This window comes from Myripristis murdjan, chromosome 21, assembly GCF_902150065.1.
Source record: "Myripristis murdjan chromosome 21, fMyrMur1.1, whole genome shotgun sequence".
NCBI lineage: Eukaryota > Metazoa > Chordata > Actinopteri > Holocentriformes > Holocentridae > Myripristis > Myripristis murdjan.
The window spans coordinates 6511339-6522298 of NC_044000.1; positions in this window are offsets into that span (position 1 = coordinate 6511339).

Genomic DNA, 10960 nt, shown 5'->3' on the forward strand with positions numbered 1-10960 from the left:
AGAGGTTGTCAAACATTGGGAGACAGTAACCTTTTTATTTGTGTCATCCTCTGTTCATTTTCAGCTGGGGGCAGGAGACACAGAAAGAGAAAAAGGGAAGGGAGGGAAAGTGTTGTGCCAGAGGGTGAACTTGAAGGAGGCTAGACTAATTTACAGGGGGGGAAAGGAAGAGCACAGCAAGAGAGAGCAAGTGCTTTATCTCACCATGAAAGGACTTTAAACAAGTCGCAGACATGAGGCAGAATTAAGACCTTTTTAATTGCACAGGCATATTAAAAAGATCCAGGCAAGTGATCTCCTGTTATGTGGCGGATGCAGGAGGACACGAGAAAGCAACCTGATAATCTTCTCGGCTTAGATTGATGTCAAAAGCACCTATCACCTCAATTAACCAGTCAGGGAGAGCTGCCAGGCCTCAGCTGCCTGCGTTACTGTTGATGTGATGGCACCGTGCAGGCTGTATGGTGATGAGGAACATCTAATGGTCAAGCCAAACACACACACACACACACATACAAAACACCGCAGCACACCCAGGCGAAACAATCGACAGTGACTCAGCTTTCAAACTCTGTAATTTCCACCCTTCTTTTTTTACCCCCCCACCACCCCCCGCCCTCGTCTCTCCCTCTATCCTCCCTCCTTTGATCAGGAACCTAAACAGAGGCAGGATTTACATCAGTAGCGGCAAGCTGCTCTCATCACTGTGCTCTGCCAAAGCTCTTCCTATCAGCACAGCTTTCTAGACACCCAACATTCAGGAGAATTACATCAGCTCTTTTTTTGGTACAGCTTTTCTGTCAGCGAGACTATGACTGAGTCTCAGAGCTAGCCACATAATCCTTAACTGCACCTTGCTCGACCCCAGATTGATTCATTGGAAGTAAACTTCACTGCAGTGCGCGCGAAAGTGAAGTTGAGCCCTTATGAAGTGTGAACAGAGTGGGCCGCAGCCGGAGTTGAGTCATTTAACTCGCGTAAACAAAGCAAACACGCAGAAATAAAAAAGCACTAAATGAGAAAATGCTCGTTTGGTTCGGGGTAAACAGAAGTTAATGGGATCCGCCTGTGTCACTGAGGCTTTCACATGGCACTAGCTGTTCTCTCATCCTCCACAACAACCCGGGCTGTTGTTGTGCTCATGCAGCATGATATAAGGTCGTAATTGAAAGTCTCTTTTACGTTCTTGCCATAGGATCTCACTTACTTTGAAAACTCATCAAATATCTGTCTTATACAGACGCGCCTTTCAAGCCAAAGCCGTAGTCTGTCTTTGGGAGAAGAAAAAAAAAAGTTTTGCTTTTACTCTGCAACTTTTATAACTGCCAGTGAGTTCCAGGGGAAGTTACATTTGAATAAATGCCTACAGTGCAAAAACTATAGTTTGTGTTAGAATGGATAGAATGGAATATTTGTTAATATCTGTATTATACATTATATGAACCAAAACTATACTATGGATAGTGATTCTCGTAATATGAAGGGCTTTTCAGGGCTTTTAAAGGACCACAGCAGTGATTTTGAACATTTGGCCCATTTACTACAATTTACCTATATCTTACATTGCAACAAACCATTTTGCAAATCATGCAGGGGTACTAAAGATTTAAGCACATGTAATCACAATCCTTCAACTGTCAAATTTGAATTTTTGATTGAAAAAATATAATGTTCTGCTTCTGTGGCTAATCATTCATAATCCACAGAACTGATAATTGACTGTTTAAGGCAAATGTTTCCCCAGGGACTATTTTCTGGTGGAGAGACCATGTCACTCTGTCCAATCTCAAGTCATCAAAACCCAACAGTGCTGCTGCTTTTAGGAAAACTAATGTGGACGACTTTATTACTGTGATGAAATACTGGTGTGAAGAAAGTTTGAAGTCTCTGAAAGTTTATTTCATATGGTAGTGGAATGAATGGAAACCAATGGCTGGATAAAAGGGAGGAAAAAATGATGTCAGTACCATAAAATATGACTGCTTGCTTTTGGAAAAGATTAGCAGAAACCTGAAGTGCGCACATGTTGTAGATATTACGCTAAACATGCAAAATTACTGGGATGACCCGGTGAGTATGGTCAATCAAAAAAGAAAATTATATGAAAAAAAAAAAAAAGATTAATCAGTGATCACGATCAGCTAATCAGCCATCACACCACTCAATTATTAGAATAATAACATAAGCAAATGGATTTTTGTGCTTTTCATCTGCACTACCGGCCCACCACAGATGCAGCCCATTGATGTACAGCATGTAACCAGAGGCTTTCACATAATGGGGGTCTCCTAATACAAATACTCCACGTGAACTCCTAGCACAACATGAGGAATGATCAGAATGTGTTTTTAGCAGAGCAGATGGTTGCAATTCTGCCAGCGCTAACTAGCGCAGAGTGATTATGTGTGATGATAAGTTGCTTCTCAGTTGAAAGCCTATCATTAGGGCTTTAATTAAAGCAGTAGCCAGGGTGGGTGACACTGCCTGCCAGTTTGGATTCCTTATACCCATAAGGGGGGGGGTCTTCTTTCACTCTTTCCGTCATGGCCACGTGGTTCATGTGTGTGCCACATGAGTCTGTTTTTCCTTTCGTGTAGAGTAGCTGGGGATCCACACACACCCGGCAGCACACATACACACACACAAACACACAGATGGCACGCTCTACGACTGGAGGCAACCAGTGTCGCCTTGTGTGGTCGAGTGTCTAGACTAAGTGCGGCCCGATGGTGGCATTTACAAAAGGGATGGCTGGGGAGAGGGCGAGGGAGAGATCACACGAATTAAAGCAGCCTTTCACTGTTTTCTGGCCACAAAAGCCCGCCAACCTCCCGGCAGATTCACTCGCTCATTACTGTGTATGAACATGCAAGTGCATATATATTTATGGAGTTTTTTTCCCTCGTGTACACAGACAGCAGAGGGGCATATTCCCCAAATTTCATTACTGGTTTTGTGCCCATGATGCACAACCCAAAAGGAAGGGAAAGTGGCATTGTTCCACGTCACAGTTACTCAGTTCAAAAACAATCCTCTGCCTTTGTCCTGAGCACAAAAAAATACAATCAGGAGGCAAAGGACAAGTGGAGAGCCTGGGCTGTGTGTGTGTGACTGGCCTAGTTTTGGGGGAAGCGAATGGATTAATAAAACATGGCTGGGAATGGATGTGGCTCCCCAGACCTGATTGGAGAGCCGGAGGAGGACAAAGTCGCCTTTAGACACCAGTCTCATCTCCATGACTACGCTATAATGTTCAAGTTGGAGGGGAACGGCTACCACAGACCTGCAAACCGTCAGAAGCTTTTCTACGACGACCTGGCCAAGCAGTCACGATCGTCCTGTAACTCACTTCTTAAAATGTATTCTTACATATTTACTTTTGTGTGGTGTCTTTAATCATATCAGTTTTTACTATTAAATTGTTTTTACCCCCTTTTATCTTATGATGCCGTCTTCTTTTTACTTCCTGTACTTTATTTAACGGGTATTTGTGCTTTCATTTGATTGTTAAAATACTTTCAAAAGTATTTTTAAAACTAGAGCTCTACTATTATTATTATGGTAACACTTAACAATAACAGTACAATAATTAACGTTAGTCAATGCCGTAATAAACATTAAGTAACAGGTAATAAACATTAAGTAACAGTTAACTAACCGTTAACTAATGTGTCTAAGAATCATGTACTAATGCTGTTCATGCTAAGGTATTAATTTCTATGTTATTTAAGGGTTATTGTAGATATTATTAACATTAGCAAATGCCATAATAATCATTAACTAACAGTTAATTAACCATTACGGCATTGACTAACGTTAACTAACGTTAATTGTTGTACTCTTATTGTAAAGTGTTACAGTTATTATTACTGTTATTATTATTATTTCTACTATTACCATCTTCCACATTAGGCGCTGTCTTCTTTCCCAGCACTGTGAAAAAGCTACCCTCTTAGATGAATTGCTCTAAAGAAAGTACATCACATCTCTTTCTCTCCATCTCTTGTGTCTCAGTCTTTTTAACAGCACTTTCGGAGCATCAGGCACCTGGCAGCACCCTTATTAAAAGAATATACTGTTTAAATTGAATGCCATCGATTACCACTAAATTGCAAGTGCTGTATAAAATGTCAATCAATGCCCTTGAGAGGCTGGCCATTGACTGCTGCTGGGACTAGCTGATGTTTTGATTGCCTCCTCACTTTCTTAATGTCTCCCGATTTATGGACGCTGGGAGGACGGTTGACTTTATACCAGACAAAGGATTTAAAGACACTACAAATAATGGCTCCTCTGCTTGGCCAGCACAGGATGTGTTTATAAGGATGGGTTTTCTCAGAACATCCAGTGCAGGTCACTCAATCACTGCCGGCAAAGCCACCGTGATGCTTCTGTTATTTGGCAAAGTCAGACTCCTAAAATGGATGCTCAAATGGACCTGCATGCCTCAGTGAATATAGAAATAATATAGTATATTGCACATGTGCAACATGCACAAATGCAATATACACCCAGTGGCCACTTTATCAGGTCCACTTGCACAATCTAATACAATTACAATCCAAATGATCTGCCATAAAGTTTCCTTTTCTGCTGCCTATAATGCTCAGGTTTTCTTTTTGTCACAGTAATAGATTTGTTCATGGTGTTGGGACTGGTATGTGTTTTACTGACAGCTGTTTCCAATTTTTTGTCCCCCTCATTGTATAGAAAATAGAGAGGACAAAAAAATAGAAACACCCCTCAATATAATGTAGTCCAGTACAAGACCTCTGCAAACTACAACCTCGATAATAACAATTAATTAAATTGACACATTCTCCACAATGTCAGCACAAACTGAACATTATAAACTTTGTTAAAAGGTAGAATTTATGGCAGAGCTGTTGTTGCATTGAACTGCATTAGACTGTACAGGTGGAGCTGATAAAGTGGACAGAATATACTCATGTGCAATTAGCACATTTACACAAGTGCAGTCTACTCATACACACAGGTGCAATCGGCACACATGTAGCCAAATTATCAGTTTTCACAAACCTTCCAAAAATTTGTGCTTGGTAATCTGACCAAGGCTTATGTCCAAATGTATTAGCCTGATGTGGTCATTATTAAGAAAAATATGCCATAACCCAGAACTGAGGACAAAGCCTTATTTTTGAGTCAGCTTTTTTGGAGTGCTGCCATTCCCTGTGATCCCGGGATTCATTTGAAACCTGTAAAGTGTCATTTCTTAAAAGCCTGTCTACAAATTTGAAGTGGCCCAAGAATGTGATCCCCGCAGGTTCCATTATGTGATAGCGTTCAGTTACCCGATCCCTTATTGAAACAACGTTTGACGGATGGACGTCATTTCGGACAGCTCGGGCGTGTTTAGGCCGACGGAGCGAGCTATCCAAACACCTCGAGCTGTTTGAGTTACCGCCGTACGGCACAGTAACCAGTCTGCGGAAAATGAAGATGGATGACCCTGGCTATGGAAAACATTCCCCGGTCAGAGGCCTCACATCACCTCTCACAGCTACTGAGTCAGACAAGCCACATGCTGGAGTCGGTGCAAGCACAATCCCTTACAGCGGAGAGAGGAAAGTGCCAAGAGGTGGATTAACTCGCCCATACAGGACTGCTGAACACCAGTTTTCATCACTGCAAGTCAATCTGCACCAAAATTATGGAATTCCCCAGCCAGGACTGTGAACATTTTTAAAACCTCAGTTGAAAACCTATTTTTTCAGCTTTGCCTTTAACTGTTATTTTTCCTTTGTTTTATTCCTATCTTTTATAAATTTGATTGTTGTTAGGCATAGTTGATATTGCTATTTGCGACCTCTTTTTATTGCTTATTCTTTTGGTTTAATAACACAGTTTTTGTACTTGATTTAATTCATCTGTTTTTATTTATTCTCTTGTTTATTTACTCTCTTCACTGTAAAGCACTATTTGAAAGGTGCAAAATAATGTTATTATTCTTATTCTTCTTATTTTTTATTCTTATTAAACCAGTGTTAATTCTGACAGCCAAATTTGATTTCGTCTCAATCTTAGGGTTTTGACTAGAATGCATTTGAATTTTTGTCATTTGAATTTTCTTAGTTTCAGTCTAGTTTTTGTTGACAGCGGTTTTAGTTGATAAAAACATTAAGTTGATTTTAAAAACATTAATATGTAATTTTCTAATTTCATTTTTTGTATATTTCTCATTAAATAATTTTTATGTGCACTTAATACATATATTGATCTACATTCCTTGTTATAGCTTCTTGTAGTTTGTATCTAGCTTTTATTTTTATACTGTACTTAATATCAAAAGTATGTTTTATTACAAACTGAGGTTGTTTCTGTCCTTCTCACATCATTTTTATTTGTTGATGAAAATGCTTTTGTCATAGCTTTTCTCAACAAAGATTTTTTTTTGTTTCGTTTTTTTTTTTTTAGTTTTTGTCTTGTTTTCATACTTGTGTCACTCCCAAATACTTTTAGTCACAGTTTTTGTCAACACAATTAACACCACGTCAAACATGTCCACTCATATAAAATGTGCAGTTGTAGCTTCCCGTTTGCACCAAAACAAAAAAGGGGAGCTTTATCCATTGCCATCTCGGGGGGGTTAGTACACAAAATATTGCAAATGCTTTAAATCCAATTGTCTGTAATGCAATCATGATCATCATCTGTGCCATTACCGCTGTTGTTCCCGAAATGAAATCTCCGAGTCATTTTGCTCCCTATTAGCTGTGCATTATCTTACAGTCTAGGGAAGGTCAAAGCAACATGTGTTGGCTTGTTCTGCTCTCCTCCTCGACACACAGAATTAATTCATGGCAATAGCTGCAAAGTTGCAATTTCCTGTAATTTGGTAGGAAGGGACTTGCTGCTGGGGACTCTCTGCAGGGGAGAAAGCAGCCTTCACTTCCTCTCTGTATGCCTCTCCTCTTCCTTTTTTTCTTAATTTTCTCTCCCCTCTCTCTCTCTCTCTCTCTCTCCCTCTATCTCTCTCTTTCACTGTGTGACCCCCGCTGAATGCAGGAGAGAGAAATTGCCTGATGAAATTTAAAGGACCATATTTACAGGGTCATACCAGTGGTTTTGCATGTTTAGTTTAATATCTACCAAATATATAAACGTCATGTTTCTGCTAATTTTTTTCCCAAAGCAAGCTGTCATATTTTAGGACTTCTTTAGCATTTTCCTCCCTTTTATCCAGCTCTTGGTGTCCATTCATTCCACTATGATATGAAAATCACCATAATAAAGTCATCCATGTTAGTTTTCCTAAAAGCAGCAGAACTACTAACCCTAACTCCAACACTGAAATTTGTGATAGTGATACGGTCCCTCCATCAGAAAACGCTTGCTTTCCACAGCCAATTATCAGTTCTGTGGTTCCTGAAAGGCGATGTCTTTGTTAGATGCAGAAGCAGAATGTTATGAGGTGGGTGTTTCAACTTGGAGTACCAATTTAACTGGCGTTCCTTCAGGCTTTTCCATCTAGGAAGTCAGACTTATCCTAGATCTGAGTTCGATGGAAAGCTCCATTAGGCCAGGAACGTGCAGTACGGCTCTGTTTCCCACATGGCTGTGATCTTGCTGTGTGTCCCTGGCTTTCAGTCAAGCACTCTGTTCGTACAATGCACTATCTGGTCTCAATGAGTGAATGCTGTTAAATTGTCAAGAGCCTGACATGACTGTTGTGGACAATTATTGCACATCCCCGCAGCTTGCTGTGCTGGGATGGCTGGCCAGATTTAAAAAACAGCTATCGCAAGCACATTCAGAGCATAGTTCAAAGGCACATTTGTCTGCGTTTGGAAGCTTTCGGGCTGGCGCTGAATGCTTTTATACAGGCTTTCTTTTATGCTTTTTTTTTTTTTTCTTTTTTAAATGCATACTGTCTTATCTGTAGCAAAGAGGAGACTTATAAAGTATCCCCTTTTGAAAGGCAACACAGAGCCAAAGCCCCGCATTTCCCCTTGTAGCTCCACACACAAAGACCAAGCTAAATAATTCATACACTACATTTGTATTGAAGGTGTATCATCCAATGAATCGGCCAGTTTGCTCTCCAAGCTGGCTAAAATTGTGCTGTCAGCACAGGCAGGTCGGACCAGAAGTGCTTGCCTCTGCCGTAGCTCCGCATCCGGCTAGAGAGTCCAAAACAAATGCGCCTCCACACGTCTGTTTGTCATCGCAAAATCGCCCTCCGTCACAGGAATGGGAGTCCCATCATGGGAGTCACATCATGGGCTGCTGGAGCTGACCTTTTCCATGAGGACAGGGAAGAGCTTTGTGTACCGCAGTGGTTTTCAGTGGAGGAAAAAAAAACATCATAATAAAAAAAAAAAAATCATTTTGCTGACGCATCTGCAGCGGGTTACCAAGCGGCCAACTGGCAGATATGACCATGATGACATATTGACAGAGGCTCCATGGGGACACTCCCAGCGCTATCGCTTTGTTAGGCCTGAGGCAAGAGATTTTTGCTGTGGGGTTTCATTTGGGGAAATCTACAGAGGGACGGCTGACGCCCACGGGCCTCCCGGATGAGGATGGATGAGGATATTTTGGCTGTCAGCATTGAGGGGGCCTATCTGGCTCCGTCAGAGGGCCACAGGGGAAGGAGAAGACACCAGGGACGGATCCTCAGTCGGCAAAACGTAGCCCTCCTCCTCATCTTTCACGCCGCGGAATTTGTGAGATTTTTATGTTGTGACGTCTGGGCCGCTTCCTCTGACAAAGAACTGTCAGCCTTTGTTTTCAAGAGGAGTGAAATCTTTCTTTCGTCGCTGTTCTAGAGCGGCCGACCCAAGTTTGTTTTAGCAAATCCTGTTTTGGTTTTTTTTTTCACATCGGTGGAGGTAGGTGGAAGCGGAGTCGCCAAGGGAGCTGCTTCAGACGATTGAGATGAACCTGCTAGGGGCCCTCTGTGAGTCAGCCATCAATTTGACTGTCTCTCTGCTCTTGTCGGAGCTGCTGAGGGCCTTTAGGCAACAGTCTGGCATCCAAAAACAGGCAGCAATCCACTGCCCGATCCATAGGGTGCTTTATCAATCAATGACCTTCTGTCTTCATCCTCCAGCATCCTCCAGCCCTCCAGCCCACACGGCCCGCTGGGTAACGTAGGCTTTTAGCACCCACGGAGCGGAGGCAATCTGAGCTCATTATCTGGACGTCCCTTAAAGAGATAGTGACGAGTTTGAGTGAATATAATGATGTCTGCTATTCTGGCTCGTCTGAAGACTTCATGCAGCCAGCAGTCCATCTGAAACCCAATGGCATGATTTGGGGCTGTTGAGTCACTCCTTGGTGAAGCATTAAAGTCAGTCCTCTAAAATCTCAGGAAGGAGGGGGAAACAAGAAATGGATTTAATAAACGAAAACGGTCCTCCAGGGAAATCGAGTCCGGAACGTTTTCATTTTCTCTGTCTCAGGACTTGTTCACTAATTGGGTTATGTGGGCTCGGCAAGGAAGCTGTCAGGCTTCAGGGGTTTTTATTTGTGCCTGGCTGTCAGCTCACAGTCCAGGGTAGTGACCTCTGGGGTGGCGCCCCCGAGAGGCCCTTTAAGGTACAGCTGCCCGATGAATCAGGCCAGAAGCCTCGTTTTCCCAGAAAACCCCAGGTTGTGAGGTGACAGAGTGAGAGGAGGCAATAGGCCACACAGCTGGGTACGAGGGGAGGGTTTTACTGCCCCTCAGGTGTGCTCAGACAGTGAGGGTAAGTGGCTGACGGCGAGAAAGAGAAGTAGCCCCTAATGTGGTGTGTCACTTTGTCTCATTTCAAAGCGCTGAAAAACACCCGAAAGTTTTGTTTGCACTGCAGCTGCAGAACAACCTAAACCCGGTGATAGTCCTGTGGATGTTATATAGCACAAGAACACATAGGCACGCACACACACACATACACACACATACATCTGCAAGCAGCCATGCATTATGAAACATGTCTGTAATAGTAACATGTTAGCCTGGATCATGTTAACCCTTTGAAACCTGAGCAAATTCACTTGATTTCTTCAAAACGAAACAGAAAATTAGCAAACCCCTGCAATGTGTTAAAATAACTAACTACCACAGAATTACCCCCAAAATGTAAAAACTACAAGAAAATTACCAATAAATAAATAAATAAATAAATAGATGAATAAATTAAAGGAAGTGGATTTTGTTCGGAGGGTTAAATTAAACCTAAAACCTGGGATTCAAAGGGTTAAACTGCATGTGCTCTTGTGTATTTTCTTTAATTGTCATGTGTACTTTCATTTTCTAAACTGATTTTCTCCATCCACACACACACATATAACACACCGGTGGCCTCATTTATTCATTACAATGCTGTGCTGGAAATCTCTGACTCTTTCATCAGTGGCAGCGGCCTCACTGAGCTGCTGCACTTTGCCTCAATTACATCGACTGAAGTGTTTGTTTGTCAGCTTGAAAATTAATTGACTAAAATGTCATGTCATGGTTTGACATTGATTTTTTTTTTTTTTTCCCTTACAATTTTGAGCAAAGTCTGTCGTGCTACTCTGATTGCATGGCCACCCTGCCAGCCCAGATGTTTGGATTGTACCAGATGTGCTCCACCTGCTGGGATGAGGACATTGACTTATGACCAGCAGGTCAGAGTAGCTTTTCTTCCATCCTCCACAGCATGGCAGAGAGAGGCCAGCAGCGGCAGTCAGCAGACACAGGCGCTGCTGGTAACAGCTGCTAATGACATACAAATGGTCAGTGTGTGTGTGTGTGTGTGTGTGTGTGTGTGCATCTGTGTGGATGATCATAAAGTAAAAAATTTAGATGAAACTGATAATGCACAACAGGAAATGGGTTTGTTGCAGCAGCAAATAGTAGGATAGGACATAGTGAAGAAACAAAGAATATATATATATAACAGCAAAAATCATCCTAATCAACCCTTTGAAATCTGACCAAATTCACTTCATGTCTTTCCAAAACATTAGA